At 32.3% G+C, this 18,961-nt stretch overlaps 1 long non-coding RNA gene across 1 annotated transcript in view; it reads right to left on the reverse strand.

Moving 5' to 3' along the window:
* Window positions 1-655: 655 nt before the first annotated feature.
* Window positions 656-18,961, reverse strand: part of LOC143058495 (uncharacterized) — a 45,409-nt gene continuing 27,103 nt past the window's right edge. The window contains exons 2-6 of the long non-coding RNA XR_012973088.1: window positions 13,533-13,674; window positions 6,864-7,201; window positions 3,639-3,771; window positions 3,034-3,117; window positions 656-1,732 (exon numbers count right to left, since the gene is read on the reverse strand). This is a non-coding gene — a long non-coding RNA (uncharacterized LOC143058495). The remainder of the gene's footprint in view (window positions 1,733-3,033; window positions 3,118-3,638; window positions 3,772-6,863; window positions 7,202-13,532; window positions 13,675-18,961) is intronic.

Consider the following 18,961-nt stretch of genomic DNA (forward strand, 5'->3'; position numbering starts at 1 on the left):
TGAAAAGCTTCTGGATACTGTGTATTCATTATGTTTCGTTGAATAGCAATTTTCATGTTTTTGTGGGTGCAAGTGAACCACGAATTCAAATGTTCAACGAATTACACATTTTCTATAGGCTTTGTATGCAAAGTTTGGCAAAACCACGAAATCGAATATCCACGAAAATGATGCTTTTCATCAATCCACGAAAATTGACACCTACGAAAATAAACGATTCCACAGTATTGTAGTTCCTTTTATGATACTGTCCATATTACACGTTAGTAGCCAGAAACCTTGTATTTAGGCTTATCTAATCCGGTTTGATAATAAGATGTAGATATTGTAAAGATTTCAAAGATCTGCACCGAGATCTCCAATCATAATCTTCATAATTTTGCAGATATATCAAAACTAAAGAGGAACAAAACAGTTTACATTTGTTTACGTCAGGTTTTGTAATCAACAATCTTTTGTTGTTAAGTAACACGTAATAAATTTGATAAAACATGAAAAATCTCCGAAGCATACGAGTTAATTTTTAACAATTTTTCACCAACTACCGAGGAACAAATGATAGACACCTATAGGTCAGACTAAGACCCTCTACAGTCAGCAAAAGTTACATGGTAAAGTATGTTTTGGACTGTAGGGAAGGTTTTGGAAACTCTGATCAATGATTACATTTTATTTAATAGATTTATGTTTTCAATACAATTTTAACATGTTTAATAATATCAATTACAGTACACATGATTTATGATATGTTGTGAATTGTGAATCTTTAAAATGTTCAATATTTCTGTAATATTCAGTAGTACACACAATATATCCGGTTAAAACATGGAATGTATTTCATTGACATTTTGTACATTGATGTATAATGATTAAGCTTAAAGGTTGAAAATTGTAAAACTACTTGGTGTGTTTTGTTGATGGTGTTCCGGTGGAACGACATGGTGTATCAAAGTGGATATCTTTGTACATTTTACTTGTTTTTCTTCATTTTGAATAATTAATCTCCGGTAACTTACAGTGTTTCTTGCGTTTTCCTAAGGTTTGTTTTACTTATAAAGTCGTAATAATCTCTTTAAGTTATCAAATGACCAATAACGTTCAGGTCATAATACCATTAAAGAAGTTGTTTTTTCACTATCGTCAGCATCTGCAGCTTTCGGCACTGTGAAGATATGTATAACGATAAAACATTGTTAGATGGGTAATCATCTAAGTCTTTAATTTTCTGAATGTATATACGAAAGATTGGTTTTAACCTGAATGTTCAGATATGAACTAATTTGAATAAGCTTATCTGTTTATTTATTAGATAAGTATCATGTCAAAACTTAGATTTGAAATATTCCTTATTTGATGATCAAGTACACCGATATCATGAAGATCACGAATGTGTTCAATACGCGTCCAATATTGATTTTTTTTTTAAATTTAATTTAACATCTAACATTTTTAGCTTCTCTTTTGATAGTCAAAGTCAACATCTCGTGCACTTGTCCAATAATATAACTTCTATGTTCCGATAGTCATGCTCGTGTCTCAACTGTCCGAGAGTATTTATATGAAACAGACGGTTTAAACATTCGGTGATTAAAAGACAAAAATATAATTGGATTCAAAACGCTGTTCAAGGGAGACAATGCAGTAAGAATATCAAACCATCCACCATAACCAATAGTTCCGTATAAGTTTAATAATCCTGCCAAAACGTATGGCATCCAGCAGAACATAAAAGCTACAAAGAAAAACCTTTATATTAGAATGATTTTATAGGTTATATAATTGAAAATGATCATTAACTTCATATATTTTTTCCCTAATATAACCTATACTCTTCTTCAAACAAAAACGCATCCCGTCATGTCTTCATCTAAAATAAGTAACAAAATGCTTCATAGCTAATGAATTAAAAAAATATTTGCATGTGTTTGTACTTTTTGTGATTTTGCAAGGTGTCATGTATTTATTCATGATACAAAATATTTGCACTGATTTTTGTCTGTAATGCTTTGCTCGGTTTAATATTTAAATCTTTTATAAGTGGTTTGATACTAGACTCTTTAACATTTATTTTACATTGATAATACTGTTTCTTCAAATAATTCTACGAAATTTAAAACAAAATGCGTTTCTTATAGCAATATACAGATGTACAAAAACCAACTAGTATAATAACACTTTCTAGATCGTTATTATTTCAAAATGATGCGTTTGAGTTTAACATACATTTTAACTGTTGTTTCACGGACAAAGAAATTATGACAAACAAAGTATGCAATACTAAATTGATGTAAAACAGGCTTCCAATTAATATAATGTTCGATTTATGTTGTTTTAATGCAAACGTATTTGTAATAATGAGTACGTTGCTTAAGTGGGTTTTAAAATGTTTGTTTTACAATACATAAAATATGTATTTTGGAATATATATCTTTCATCGGTGTTATGGAGAATGCATTTAATGTTCGTGTTATTACAAACGTGAAATATATCTTAATATTTTCCCGTGCAAACTGCCGAATAAACATTGTATTTTAACGTTTCTAAAGTACCAGAAGAGGTGTAACTGATAAGTCTAGTATTTCCAAGCAGTAACATACATTGAAAGGAGACTGCTGCAAACCAAAAAACGTTAAGAGATATATTGATATTTATTTGCATCAGGTCGTAATCTATCCGACGCAGCTCATATTAAATAATATTCATGAGCATTACATGCATCATCAAATCCTTATGACAGTCTTTTTTTAATTAAGAAAAACACATATAAAGGGGATATACCTTGGTGCAGGGAGATAACTCTTACATTCATTCATGCTTTCATAAATGTAATTTTTTAATCGTTGTATTTTAAGCTCTTACCTAAATATATTGATAATAATCTATGTAACCTAAAAGCTTAAAATATACATGATATATTTATAAAAAGGGTAAACACCAACGTACTGATGATTTTTAGAATTTCCTCCCAAAACCTATGTATACCTCCTTAATTTATACTACAACGACTTGTTGTACTATGTGCAAAATACTCACTTATTCCGACTACAAATGTAATGATCGTGCTCCTCCTATTTGCTTTTGTAAATGTTTTTGATGTTTGTGTTGATCTCAGTAAATCTGAAAAAGTATATATATTGAAAAAGAACGTCAAGTCAAATGCGTACGCTTTAAAAGTTTCAGACTAGGTTGCGCAGTAAAATGTGAAACACAGGCAAATACGAAATGTTCTTGATGTTTGTGTTGACTTGAGTAGATCTCCAATAGAATTTATATATTTTGTTCAATATAAAATGAATACGCTTTGAAACTATACACAGGGAATAGTTATGTCATTGACATTCATACCTTATATCTCATTATATGTGTACTTGAGTTAGTAAAAAAGATTTGTCGTGTACTCTTTGAATATGTTGAATATCCAGATAATTGTCTCGTAACGGTTTAAAAGATGTTAACCAAGATAAGCACATTTGACATATCATGTGCGTGCCACTAGTCGACTACCAGAAGAAGATAACTCAGACTACATCATTTACTTAGAGATCTCACACCTAATGTGTTGCATGGTATTTAAATTTGACAGCTCGTACCACGCATTATAAGAACTATTAAATGGGAAGATATTAATAAAATGTTACCTTGTTCTCTAAAACCATTGTGTTTTTGTCCTTTTAGGCGCTGACATAATAGGAACACGATCATTCCATAACATAGGAATATCAATACAGCGGGAATGAATAACAGAAGGAAGGCATTGGACACTATTACTACCTGAAAAAAGCATCAATATCAGAACAGTTAAAGATGACTAAAAAATAAATGCTATCAAATAATGGCGATACAATATCTTATTACAGGTGTGAGTTTTTAGGGTTTATTTTTCACTGTAAACATCAAGTGTATTTTAGCTCCAAGTATTTTATGTAAGAGAAATAAGCCGATAACAGTCCATTCTGTAAAATATTGGACAATATTATACAGAATGGACTGTTAGAGGCTTATATCTTACTTAAAACATTGTTTAACTTGTCGAAAAAGGTAAAATAAAAGAAAAAGTATAGCCCTTCCATGTGTTTTTTAAATGTTACCAAAACGTTATTTTGTCTAGATTTTCTTTTCAAAAAAGACTAACCCGTCACTTTTATAAAACGATCGCTGCGAACAAAGTGCGAATCGGTAACATGATTGGTTTGTTTGATAGATAAAATGCGGTGGTGTCTTCCTTTATTCTGCTTCCCATATTCATCGTCGTTCATTCGGGAAGTGTTGCATTATATTCATGTTTAAGCAATATCTTAAAAAACAAAAATCAACGCCGAAACCTGAAAAATATAACAACTATTATAGTCCCCTAGTTCATGAAGGAAGTTCTAGATTCGCACTTTGTACACAGGATAAGATTTATGTTTTTCATGACCTTTGTATTGCGGCATGATCTATCACATTTTAGATGCATTACTTTATTGATTTTTTTAATCTTAATCGTAGTTGAAAATGATGTTAGGAAGAATAAGAGCAACATCAGAGATAAATTTTGATTACCTAAATACGGACAAGGATAAATCTTTGGAAAAATGAAATTCATAATGGCAACAGAAACAAGACTTACAACGAGCATATGAAGACAGGTGTTTGTTGAACCATATCGAGTGCATCGCAGTATTGCATTTATAGTCGATTTCATTACAAATATATAATTAATATGAACATACGATGAGGTGACAAAATGCACAACTTATTGAATTAGTGCTAAAGTAGACACCCCAAAAAACATGAGAAAAGTGGCTGTGATATAAGATTTGGTAGTGTCACAAAATTCTTGTATTGGAAGGTGACTTTAATAAAATGTTTTTTTTTTATTGTCATTTGTTCTTTGGTTGTACTTAAATTTGTTAAGACCGGAGTGCCACTAGGCCACGATCGCACTACGATCTGTAGTACGATCGTGTAGATCACAGTAAGGTCGCATCATGGTCGTGTTGAGGTCTTCAAGATCGTGATGAGCGTGTGGCCAACTTTGAACATGTTCAAAACAATCGTGGTGCGGTCGTGGCGAAATCAGGTCGTAGTAGAAGCGTAGTGAGAGCGCACTAAGATCATAGTAAGATCGCAAAGGTCGCTGTACCATCGTAGCAAGAGCGTAATGAAATCGTGATTCTATTCAGAAAAACTGCGCTACGATCTCACTGCGATGTTATTGCGACCCCTCTACGACCATCATGTTCTCACAGCTATCACACTACGCTTCCACTACGACTATACCACACTGTTCACGACCAAAGTACGATTTTTGCACGCCCTTCCCGTCCGTATCACGATCTTCTTACAACCTGACTACGTTCATACCACGATTTACCCTAGTAATTTTTGGTGCCCTTTATAGCTTGCTGTACGGTCTGAGCCAAGGCTCCGTGTTGAAGGCCGTACATCGACCAATAATGGTTTACTTTTATAAATTGTTACTTTGATGGAGAGTTGTCTAATTGGCACTCAACCCACATCTTCCTATATCTATTGACACATCTGTGTCATCTCTGCTATCGTTCACTAAAATATCGTCATTTGAGCTTTATGAACCAGCAATAGGTTGTAATTTAGGTTGGATTGGTCGGTCCGACATTTCTGCTTGATCAGGATTCGTTATTATCAGAGCTTCCTCTACCTCTACATCAACCCCTATTACCACGCCAACGTGTTCTAGTAGATTTTGGTGACATGACTGTATTATTCCCCATAAATCTACGTATTAATTAGAAATAAAAGGAATGGAACTGTATTGATATGGAACACGATGTTGACGTTATTTCTGAAAACGTAGTAAGATCGCGAACTATGAACGTAGTAAAATCGTGGTAAGAACGTGTTATAATCGCAGTAGAAGCGTAGTAAGATCGTGTTTCAATCGGATAACTCGTGATATGGTCGTAGTGAGAACGTGATGACCGTCGAAAGATCTTGATAAGCTGAGTGAGGTCGCAGAATAAGTGCGACGAGAATGTGGTATACTCGTAGTGGGATCGTTGTAGAAGTGTAATGAGAACTTAGTAGTATCGTGAAAGCAACGAACATTTACATTTTCCTGCCGCTCATACCGCGACCTCACCACGATCTGAATTTATTTTAGATCGCGGTGAGCGTGGTGCGATCGTGGTTTAGTGGGACTGGGGCTTTACATGATTAAAACAATTGGAGTAATTCATACTTTTTTTTATTTCAGTGATTGAACTATCATTTACCTGTAAGAATCAGTTATGCTACATTTAGCTGTCCGATATTTTTAAGAAAGAAGAGGGATATTCTTAAAAATATTGGACAGCTAAAGGTAACTTAATGGTTTCTTACAGGTAAATGATAGTCCAATCACTGAAATAAAGAACAGGTAAAACAATAGAATGACGTCACAACAATGTTTTAATCACTAATAACGAAAGTATGGATATCACGATGGTTGCCATTTGTAGATCCGGGATTGGTTACCATTCCGGATTACCTGAGTTATAACTCTTGTATGTGAGAAAGTCATTTTGCTCAACCTAGAGTTTTCAGTAGAATGTTGATATGTAGTATCTGACTCTTCCTTTTTTTCAAGATGTTTACTTTTTATTTCTTAATTTCATTCCTTTGATAAGTTATATTTGAGATGATATAATGTGTTTTAGTAATTTTAATTTTAGCAATTGAAAAAAACAGTGTCATTGTATTTTTCTGCGACATATGATTATGCATGGTACATACCAATATTGGTTTTGTAACATAACATCACAATATATGTAATCTTCTAAGTTTTTTTTTTTTTTTTTTTTTTTTTTTTTTTTTTTTTTTTTTTTTTTTTTTTTTAGTTTTGTTCATGTTTTTTTACATACCTTTCTAATTCCCCTAAGATCTGGAGTACATATGACACGTTCACATATAGGGTATAATACTGTCCAATACAGAACTGGTATACTTATAAGCGTCCCCAGTGTCCAAGGTGATAATACCATTAACAGACGATAATGTCGCATTTGGCGCACAGTACTGAGAGGTTTAAATACACTGTGAAATCTATCAATTCCAATGATCACTATCAGGTATGTTGAGGCATACAATGAAACATTACTCAGAAAGAACTGCAATTTACATATGGCAGATCCTAGCGCCCAAGTTGATGTAAAATGATTGACTGTTAATGGAAGAATGTGAAGAATGCCAACGGATAGATCTGAAATAGAAAGAAAATGGGAATGATTAAAAAAAAGAAAACTAGACGCTCCGTAGGGCGCAGCTTTATACGACCGCAGATGTTGAACCCTGAACAGTTTGGGCAAGTATGGACACAACATTCAAGCTGGATTCAGCTCTAAATTCGGATTGTGATTAAATAGTTGACACAGCATAGGTTTCTGACACAGAATAAATGTGGTCGAATGAACTTAAACAATTGTTTTTACCTTTGAGCAATTCACTATGCTGTTGAATATTAACCCTCTCCAAAAAATGTTTAAAGAAATCTTCTTTTTATTTATGAAATCTGAAATGAGAAAAATTGACCTCCCCCCCCCCATTTTTTTTTCTCACATCCCCCTTTCCTTTATTCCAAAACTGATCTCAATTCAAATTTCTAATGGCGTTTGCAACAATAACTACGCATTTAAATACATCATAGAATATCAAAATGTAAAAAAAGTGCTTGTAATCACTGAATGGTAAAGATTGTTTTAATTTATTAGTTGGTAGTAAAAAGTTAATATACATTGGATATTGTATAAAACAATGATTTAAGTTGATTCAATTACTATTCTGGACAAAGAAAGATAACTCCAATTTTCAAAGAGTATTTCATAAAAACTGTGCAATTGAAAATATCTTGCTATTGCGCAATATTGTGCAATTAGATATTTCTTGCTATTGCGCAATACTGTACAATTGAAGATTTCTTGCTATTGCACATTCTGTGCAATTGAAGATTTCTTGTTATTGCGCAATACTGCGCAATTGAAAATTTCTTGCTATTGCACAATACTGTGCAATTGAAGATTTCTTGCTATTGCGCAATACTGTACAATTGAAATTTCTCGCTATTGCACAAAACGTAATAGAATAATGTTGGACCCCGATTTGGACCAACTTGAAAACTGGGCCCATTATCAAAAATCTAAGTACATGTTTAGATTCAGCATATCAAAGAACCCCAAGAATTCATTTTTTGTTACAATCAAGTTCAATTTTGGACCCTTTGGACCTTAATGTAGACAAATTTGAAAACAGGACCAACAATTAAGAATCTGAACACACGGTCAGATTTGGCATGTCAAATAACCCCAATAATTCATGTTTTGATGAAATCAGACAAAATTTAATTTTGGACCCTTTTGGTCCCTAATTTACCTTCCTTTTGTGGTCATAAACTTTGTGTTAATAGATTTCTATAAATTAATACTAAAGTTATTGTGCAAAAATCAAGAAAAATGCTTTTTTTGCCCCTAATTCCTAAACTGTTGGGACCAAAACACTCAAAATCAATCCCAACCTTCCTTTTATGGTCATAAACCTTGTGTTTGAAATTCATAGATTTATATTTACTTTTACTAAAGTTAGAGTGTGAAAACCAAATTTCTTCGGACGACGACGACGACACCAACGTGATACCAATGTACGACCAAAAATTTGTTTTGGTTTTCAACACATAGAAGGACATTTAAGTTACTTCAAAATGGTTCATATATGCGTTTAGCTCTTGGTTTTTTTTAATTTCGACTGCAAATCATTCATAAATTTATGATTTTTGAACCTCTCGAAACTATTGATATTCTGATTTTTATCAAATAATAAGCCTTCTTCGTGACAGGTATTTTACGCGAGTGTTTTTTTATGTAAAGTGCCAAGGTTGCAAATTAGAAAATATTACCTGATAAATCAAAATATTCTGACGGGAATGACACGTGTTTCTATATAACTTGTCAACAGGAACGTTCGAGACAAAACAAGGGAAACAAAACCCTCGGAATCTAACAACTAATCCCCTTCGCATGAGTGATTTTTTAACGAGTATCGATTTCTTGTGTATCTCTTATTTGTGATAAATGCATCTGTGCTCTTATATTTTGAATAACGTGTTTATTGCTTTGTTATAATTTGAGTTGTATCGTACATTCTCTGCTTGTGCTTTGTTCAGTGAATCGAGACTGTACGTATGAAAGTTCCATGCTCGATAACTTGTTAAACTCTGTGTCTTTCCCAGGCATGCATCTTGTTATAACTTTGTGTTTAATTTTTCCTTTGGGATTTAAAAATTTGAATGCATGTTTTTGATTATCTCTGTTTAATTCATTAGCATCTATTTAAACTCGAAGTTAATCGTTGAAGAAGATAGTTACCATACGTTTTTCTTTTTGTCACACTGAATTAACCCGATAAGGTCAACTTGACTGTTGATTTTTTTTATGTAAACACACATTAAGTTATCAACAGGAAATTTACGAGCTTAGAAACAAATAGAAATTGATTATCCTCTGCGACAAATTATAACAAATCGTAATGCGATACATAAGCATCAGGTGGAATGATAAGTCAAACCAATAAGCATTAATAATTTAAAACAACATTATTAACATTCTTTTGAACATAAAACTATTTCTAATGCGTGTTGCAAATCCATAGATTTTTATAATGTTTTAACTTTGTACTTGTTTGGCTTCATAAATATTTTGATATGAGCATCACTGATGAGTCTTATGTAGACGAAACGCGCTTCTGGCGTACTAAATTATAATCCTGGTACCTTTGATAACTATTACATAGAATTATATTGAACTGTTTACAGCGTTAAGACGCAGTTTGACAAGACTTTGTAAAATGTTGGATAAAGACCTTTTACCTTATTTTTTTACGTTTTACATATTTTTAGACTCTAACGAAACCTGATAAACATTATATACAATTTGTTTGACAAAACTAACCATTTTCATTTAATTCGTTATCAATTCAACTGGGGTTTGTTTTTGTTTTTTGCTTCTTTCTTTTGTTGGGGGGAGGGGGGAGTGATAGTTCATGTTGACCTTTAAAGTCTTTTTATTATCTGTGTCGTTTTGTTACCGTCTCAATGACATGCTTCCACATTTGTATTTGTTATCAAAAAGATGACTAAAACTAATATTATTAAGACATTTCGTTATACATGTTTTCAATCGGTGTAACTGGATGAATTAACAGACTCATGTTAAAGTTGAAAAGACTGTTTAAGGCTAAATTATACAACACGAACGTTTAATTATTTAGACGTTTGTCCCGTTCAAATGACAGACTCGTGTACCTTTACATCATTTCATTGAAGGCAAATTATACGACGCGTAAGTTTAACAATAACGATGATTGTCACGTTCCATGTGTAAAATGAACAACTTCTTCCGTTTTAAGTTTACAAAATGAAGCAACGTCTGTTCAAACGTACATAAGACAATTGTCTGGCTTTAATGATGCTACTGACTTGTGAAGAATGGGGCGACGGGTCTAAGTACCAATTTACACTTTCATAATACCATTTTTAACTTAAACCATGTTTGTGAATAATGAATACTTATTCGTAAAAACCATCAGCGTTCATCAAACTGTCTGCCTTGAACATGTTGTCATTGTTTTACTAGAATTTTCAATTGATTTATACGGCGTTTTTATGAAATGATAAATGTTCTTTTTGGTTTTTTGTCATACTAAAAGAGAGACGACAATAAACAGAGGGACATTCAAACTTATAAGTCGACACATACTGACCACGTCATGTCTTAAATGTAGCCTTTTCAGAATTAAAAGTGCTATGTGTACTTTCCAAGTTTGTGCCCCAAAATTAAAAGTAGATCATGTCTTATTCTTATTTCTTTATTGTTTAGGACATAATACCAACGTTTCGGTGTACGCTTTTGATTATTTTCCCTTAATAAATTTAAATCAGAGCGCGAATTCAAAATCAGTTCTCCAAAATAATGTTAACCAATCTACTGGAACTACGTTAACAGAATAAAAATAAAAATGTATTCCTGTACATTCCTTTTTAAGCATAGCGCTGTCTGGCAACCATATTACAGAGAAAACAGAAAAACTAGTATAGAAAAAGGTTTGAAAACAGGTTTAAAGCCTTTAAAAAGTAATGTTGCATTGTTTGAGAAAAGTATATTTTGTACATATTTGATGTGTCTTTTAAGCAATACGCACACGATTTTTTGAATTAACATGTTTGTATGTAAATTTCTGACGATTACTTTCGTTTGTTTCTTGGGCTTTCAAGGACAACAAGTCATGGATTAGATTTGATGCTATTGAAACTAATACTGATAATGTGCAAATTCTTTCTAATTCTGTATAATCCGTAAAGGAAAAATTCTACAAATTGACGGTGTCCGTACCTTTCCCAAAAAAAAATCAACTATCTTAAACTAGGTATAGTGTTATTCATTGCGTGATAGTATACTTATTAGGTAATAAATAAACTGTATTCAGATATTGATTACATCAAACGTCTTACATGTCTTGGAAAAATGCATTATGTGGATTGAATTCAGTTTTACCTAGTTGTTTTATAGTAATATATATTTAAATTCTGGTCGTATTACGTTCGTGCTTTAGCAAACCACCATTTATCCCATCGTTACGATGACATCGCATGAGGTTCAAAAACTGTTTAGTATTGATAAACCTTCAGTCTGTATTTAAGCTTTGATTAAATGAACGACTTGATCACTAATGCAATATTTGCATATTTCTTGCAAGTAAATGGTTTTCGTTATTTGGTTGTTTTTTGTTTGTTTATTTGTTTGTTTTTTTTTTAGGGGGGGAGGTCTGTTTTTGTTTTTTTTTAAACTCGGCCTGATTTTGTCATGTCATTGTGAATATATAACATATTATTTGTGAATTGAGGCCTTCATATCAACTACACTGCTGGTCTTCTACTTGAGGTAATACAGGAATCAAAAGCATACCTAAACACGAAACTTTATATGTAAAACAACTCTAAAGCTTTCAAACCTCTCAAATGAAGAACAAAAAAAAATAATAAAAAAAACATTTAGCAATTAATCAAACTATCGATAGCTGTACAAGGTACATATACGAAACTATATGTATGCATCATTATGCCATACAACGGTAAAAATTAGAAGGGTTCAAATTCTGGTTTTGGGCAAGTTTTCGTTTGAGACAGAGGTCTTGTAAGTTCATATTTAGGAAAGAAAATTACTACAAAAAATTCGTACACATTGCTCCTTCGGAAAGAATCTTTTGAGATTTGTCAAAGAAGCTGATGTCGGTGGACGAAATAGTTTGATAGACATAAAAAATAATGATTGGCGCCGCAAAGTTTTCTATCCAAACCTAAGAGCACAATGTTCTTTTCATCTACCCTATATTGATGAGAAAAGAAAATTGAAATTGCGAGATCTGAATATTGGTTATTAGTGTAAACATGGTGATAAATTTTGACAAAAAATCTGAGATATGTAGTCGTGTTTTATAATTATACAAGCAAAGTTCCGAAGTAGAATTAACAGGACATTTTGCAATGCATTTTCGCAATACTAAAATAAAATAGCCGCATAAAAGATTTTTGTAAAACGTATTTTGCAAAATAATTCACATCTTAAAGTGTAGAAAATTGGTTTTTCCCCAACTGTTTTTTACAATGCAAATGCAAAATTCTAAAATGGTTTGGATGTCACTTATGCAATTAATTACTGTTGATGAATCAAAAAATGTATTATACCTTTATATAAAACATTTAAAATTCATAATCATGCAAAACAAGAGGGTACTTTGTTATAATAACAATATTAACAAAACGAAGAACTCCAATTATAAGAAAGCAGAAATAATATATTAAAAGGAGAAAAATGGTAATTCACATAACTCAATAACATTAGAATGTTAAACGTAAATATTGCAAAACAGTAAAAGAGTTTCAATTAAAAGAAAGGAGTCATAATAGATTAATAGAAAAGCTAACTCACATACCAGAAAAAAACAATAGGACGTTAAACGACTACTTTGATAAGTTAATTGCATGTATCGTGTAATCATAATGAATGTCCTATGGTGTTTTCTGATAGAACGCAAATGTCCGTGACAATAAATAGAGTTAATTAAGATACAGAATTGGCAGTTATCAACATTCGATATACTTCTTCAATGACTAAGAAATAGACACTATTGGCCTTAAATTGGATGTCAACAATATTATCCGGATGGTCAATTGTTGATACGAAAACAAACCTGATTGATTGATAAGATTGCCCAGCACAATAATTGATTTACACAAATGTGTCATTATATGTAATTGGATAACTATAAATTCTTACTACTGAATCAAGTCCTATGGTATTTGTTTGCTATCGCAGAGTTCAACGTCTTTATTATATAACCTGAGGCTTGCCGAGTGATTTGAAAGTTCAATATTTATTGGTCAAGGGTGTAAAAATATATGAGGAGAAAATGAAGCGATGTATAGTTATAACACAATCAACAAAGAACAAATCAGAAAATTTAAGTCATTTCTATCTCAATCTTACCTGAAAAAGCTAAATTGATGACGAAGAAGACTAAGTTTGACCGTTTCCGTATACGACTCAATAGGATTATTACTGCAATGTTTAAAGAAACTGTCAGCAGCAACTCCACACAACGGATCCATTTAGATATTTCCCATTCAATCTGAAACAAATTATAATATCAAAAGGTTATTCTGGAATTAAGGTAAAACAAAACCAAATACGCATCAATATGCGATTGGTCATTATACATTTCTAGATGTTGCAATACGTCGTTTATATATATTTTGAGAACAAATTGAGATCATTTCTATTCAGCCAAAATAAATCATATTGTCAATATATATTAGGCAATTAAACATCAAAGAAACTGTAGTCTTAATGACATGATGGATCTTGTCTATATACCAGCTTTGATTATTTGGAATATATAAAAGAGGGACGAAAGATACCAAAGGGACAGTCAAACTCATAAATCTAAAACAAACTGACAACGCCATGGCTAAAAATGAAAAAGACAAACAGAAAAACAATAGTACACATGACATAACATAGAAAACTAAAGAATAAACAACACGAACCCCACCAAAACTAGGGGGATCTCAGGTGCTCCGGAAGGGTAAGCAGATCCTGCTCTACATGTGGCACCCGTCGTGTTGCTTATGTGATTACAAATCCGGTAAATAGTCTAATTCGGTAGATCACATTCATGAAAGGGAAGGGGATTGTAGTTACGACGTAAGGAACATATCCGATATCATTTGTGAAACGGTTATTCCATAACGGTCAACCAACTCGTGATGGCGTCCGTAAAATTTACGAAGAGATGATTTCAACTTCACCATTAAGAACTCTTGGTTTAATAGCTTCCTTGTGAGCAGTAACCCTCTATCAAGAAAATCATGATAGGAAATGCAAGCACGGGAATATCGTATCAATTGGTAGATATATACACCGTATGCAGGTGCTGCTGGAATGTTGCTACTTAGAAATAGAAAGTTCACAAATGGAAAGCTGAAATCATCTCTTTTGTCGTAAAGTTTTGTTTTCAACCGACCCTCATTGTCAATTTCTAGATGTAAGTCAAGATATGAAGCCGACTTAACTGTATCTGTAGTATCCTTTATCTCCAATTCGATGGGATAGATGCGTTCCACATAGTCACCAAATTTTGAATTGTTTGGTGAAAGAACGTCATCTATATAGCGGAAAGTAGAGTTAAAGGATATTGCTAACTTCTTATCTTTCTTTCTAAGAAGTTCCTGCATGAAGTCAGCCTCATAATAATAAAGAAACAAGTCGGCAAGTAGAGGGGCACAGTTTGTTCCCATTGGGATGCCGACAGTCTGTTGAAAAACATGTCTTCCGAACGTTACAAATATGTTGTCAATCAAGAAATCAAGCATCTTGATAATATCGGTTTCAGAGAATTTTTTGTTTGAATCAGAGTGATTCTTTACAAAGTATGATTTATCCCTCCCTAAAACAAGATACTTTTATCTACGTTGGCCATTCTTTTTTATGAAGCAAAGTAATACCAACTCTTTCAATTTGTCTTTTAGTTTGGAATGTGGAATACTTGTGTAAAGAGTAGAAAAGTCAAATGTTTTAATACTGTTACAAGATGAAAGAGAGTTAGATTGTATGTACTCTAAAAGATCTTTGGAATTTTTAAGTATCCACATCTGATTCACGCCACCTCTAGAATAGGCAGTTTCACAATAACTTTGAAGCCCGTCTTTGATTGCTGATAAAATAGATGTTAATAATTTAGAAAGAGGTTTCGTGGAGCACTTGGAAGACCCAGCAATATACCGTTGTTTGTAAGGACACTTATGTAGTTTAGGTATCCAATAGAGTGATGGAAGATCCAGTTCTTCATCTTTGATTGAAATACCAAAGGAACAAAGAACAGACCTATGATTATCCAGGATTTCCTCTTTGGTAAGTGTCGTGAGGGTATATGTTGAGTTTCCAAGTGAATTGTCTATACCTAATTCGTTTATCAAGCAATTAATGTAGTGACTTTTACAGACAAAAACGATGTTATTTGGGGCTTTGTCTGCGGGGACAACAACATATTTATCATGGAGGTCGGATAAGTGTTTAGCAACATTTGGGTCTTTAAAGATTGACGTAGCATGGGCATTGATGGACCCATTCAGTTTCTTAATTCTGATTTGTATTAACGACCTCACTGCCTTAATCCATTCGGATAGAGTGTCTACGTCTTCCTGTTCACGTTTAGCCCATTGCCTGGCATAATCCTCGACTGAGTCCATCAAAATTTTAAAGTTGTATTTCCAATTGATGGATTTAGGTTCACGATATTTCGGACCTTTTCACTTCTTCTTACTATATTTGTATAAACTTCAAGATTTACCTGTATTTTTTTTAAACTGTTTTTTTTTTTTTTTTGTCTAAAGTTAATATTTTTGAAGGGTTAAATATTTCACAGTGGTGACTTGCCATGGCTTTGTTTGGACTTGTTTGTTTGCTTTTTGGCCTTAAATGTTTTTCCCTAATATTTTATTAACTGTGCATTTGCATTCAGATATCGCAGATCAAATTTATTCGTTTATAGTGTATTATTGTACGTTTTTTGATTGAGTTAAGCCTGTCAATTGATATTTTAATGTGTATTTTTCTATGTTATTGTTTAGGAAAAAGGGAGAAGGTTTGGATCCATTAAAACTTTTAATCCCGCTGCAAATGTCTGCAGCTGTCCTATGCCAGGAATCTGATGTAGTTGTCGTTTGTTTATGTAATCTTTACATGTTTCTAGTTTCTCGTTTTTTTTTTTTTTTTATTTTATATCGATTAGACCGTTGGTTTCCCTGTTTTAAAAAAGTAAGTTTGGGGCCCTTTATAGCTTGTTGTTCGGTGTTAGCAAAGATTCCTTGTTGAAGGCCGTACATTGACCTATAATGGTTTACTTTTTTTTAAATTGTTATTTGGACGAAGAGTTGTCGCATTGGGACTCACACCACATCTTCCTATATCTATGTAAATGTTAGCTGCATTGTACAGATAATTTGAGACAATAAATCATATATTGACTTTTGAAAACTATCATCTATCATCCATCTAAGACGGAAAGACGATAAAGTGACATGCATCAAAAGATCATCTGCATACTGTTCAGTAAGTTTAAGAAAACATTGTATAGAAAAGGATTGTCTAAATAACATCTATTTCAAGGAAATGGTAGGAAAATAAATTGCATGTATAGATATGTACTACATTGTTCATATAGTCTCTTAGATTATTTTATAGAAAAGAAATTGTCTTTATTATATTGTGTATCTATTTTATAGAGGTTGAAGTGACATATGTGAAAGATGTACTGCATTCTTCAAATACAGAAAAGGATTGTCCTCATAACAGCTATCATCTAGAAATTAAAGGACGAATATAAAACGTGTATGAAAAGATGTACTGCATATTATATAGATACTTTGTATAGCCTTAGTCAATATTTTATAGAACATGATTGATTTTATAATAGTATATCTATCTCCAAGGAATGGAAAGACAATAAAATAGCATGTATCAAAAGATGTACTGCATTGTTTGGACATTCTAAGACGAAAATTCATTGATAAGGATTATATTTGGAAGATCTGTTTCCCAAAAGTACAAAGATATGATTACACGTATGAACAGATGTACTCCATAGTTCAGCTTCTAATAGTATGGGAAAACGATCTATTATAAAAATTACTGTCATAAGTGTTCATTCATTTCTTTAGAATAGATGGACGATACAATTACTGGTATATACCACAGTGCATGTGAAGACAGTCGGCAAAAAATATTCATGACGAAGGCTTGCCTTTTTCACATATATCTATATAGTTATCAAAGGTACCATTCTTCAATTTGATACGCCAGACATTTTTTTTGTCTACATAAGACTCATGATTCTAATGAAATTTGTATGAAAAAAATGTTTTTCATTGGCTATAATTTGCCGTCAAATCCACAGTTGACCAGACGTAACTAAGGAGGGACAACCATTTTGAAATGAGTGAATCAACAAATGTCCGATAACTACTATATAATCCAAAATAAAACAACACCTACGTCGAATTCTCCGTTTTCAAGTTATTTTGTCCGAATTTGAAGCGTACAGGTAACGTAATGTAATAACCTCCAGTTTGTAAGTTTTCATTTGTATGACCTCTTTGCGCCAAAATCATTCATTAAGTTTCGTGGACTTTTTATATTTGTCAAATTTAGACATTTACCAAAATTTTCTATCGTATTATTTCTTTTTGAAATGCATTAGAATCGGAATAACACTACGCGTGGCCAGTAAAACTGCATTTGCGACCGTCACATCTACAATTGACGGTGGTAACACTTCAACTACAGTACTGTTATTCCTTAAGTGACGCTTTGATCAAAATAGTTTGAAAGCCAAAACAAGTACAAAGTTAGAGAGAATTAAGGATCCAAAATTCTAAAACAATTATCATAGATATAAAGGCGACATCGTTTCAAAGTATGAACAGATGGATTGCATGGCTAAGACAATTTGAGAAATTATTTCAGAACACTTACAGATTGTCAATATTAAATCAATTTCTTCGAAATTGGAGTACAATAAAATGACATGTACCGCATAATGCTTCAATAATTTTAGAAAAAAAAAAATAAAGTGTAAAACAAAGTCAATGTTTAGAAAAGTATTGTCTTTATCAGATCTGTTTTCCATATATGATACATGTAGGATCATGTCGAGCTATAGAGTAGGACGATGTATGAATTGCATCTAATTGTCTCAAATATCACGTTTTCAGTACATTTAGATAATCGTGTATGTTCGCGTCTGTCATTGGTTTGTCTTGCTGAAGTACATGTCACATTAGTACATGTAGGCACTGTTTGATAGAAAGTTTTAAACATTAATATAAAGTCATATGAGCAAACTCGGCAGTTTTCCAATGACAGAAATAGCATAGATCGACAACAATAGGTACACGAAAATATAAAAGGCGTTGGACAAGTGCAATGTATGTTTGTCTGTTTCATTTGTATGATAACTTTGGAGATTTAAGAATATTCATCCTCGTCTTGATACTGCTGTATGTACAACCATGTATAATCAATTGAATCAGTAATCTGCGTTAACTATCAAATCTTTATATTTTTTTTTAAATAAACATGCAATTATTATATAATTCGAGGTAAGTAAAAATGATTGTATGTATCAAATAACTGAAAACCTCTGATAGTGTCTTTCAAATCGCATTTTATTTCTACGGATGACGTCATGCGACGATCTTTGTCATCATAAACAGTATATCCATTTTTAAATCTGTTCACTGTATTTTGTTTACTTTTTATATTATATAATTATCAGTTGAATATAAAACATTTCACACTTTCTATACCGGAAATCTTTTAACAAAATCACAGAAACGATATTCACGAGCAGCACACAA

The sequence above is a fragment of the Mytilus galloprovincialis genome, chromosome 14, assembly GCF_965363235.1.
Source record: "Mytilus galloprovincialis chromosome 14, xbMytGall1.hap1.1, whole genome shotgun sequence".
In the NCBI taxonomy this organism is placed as follows: domain Eukaryota; kingdom Metazoa; phylum Mollusca; class Bivalvia; order Mytilida; family Mytilidae; genus Mytilus; species Mytilus galloprovincialis.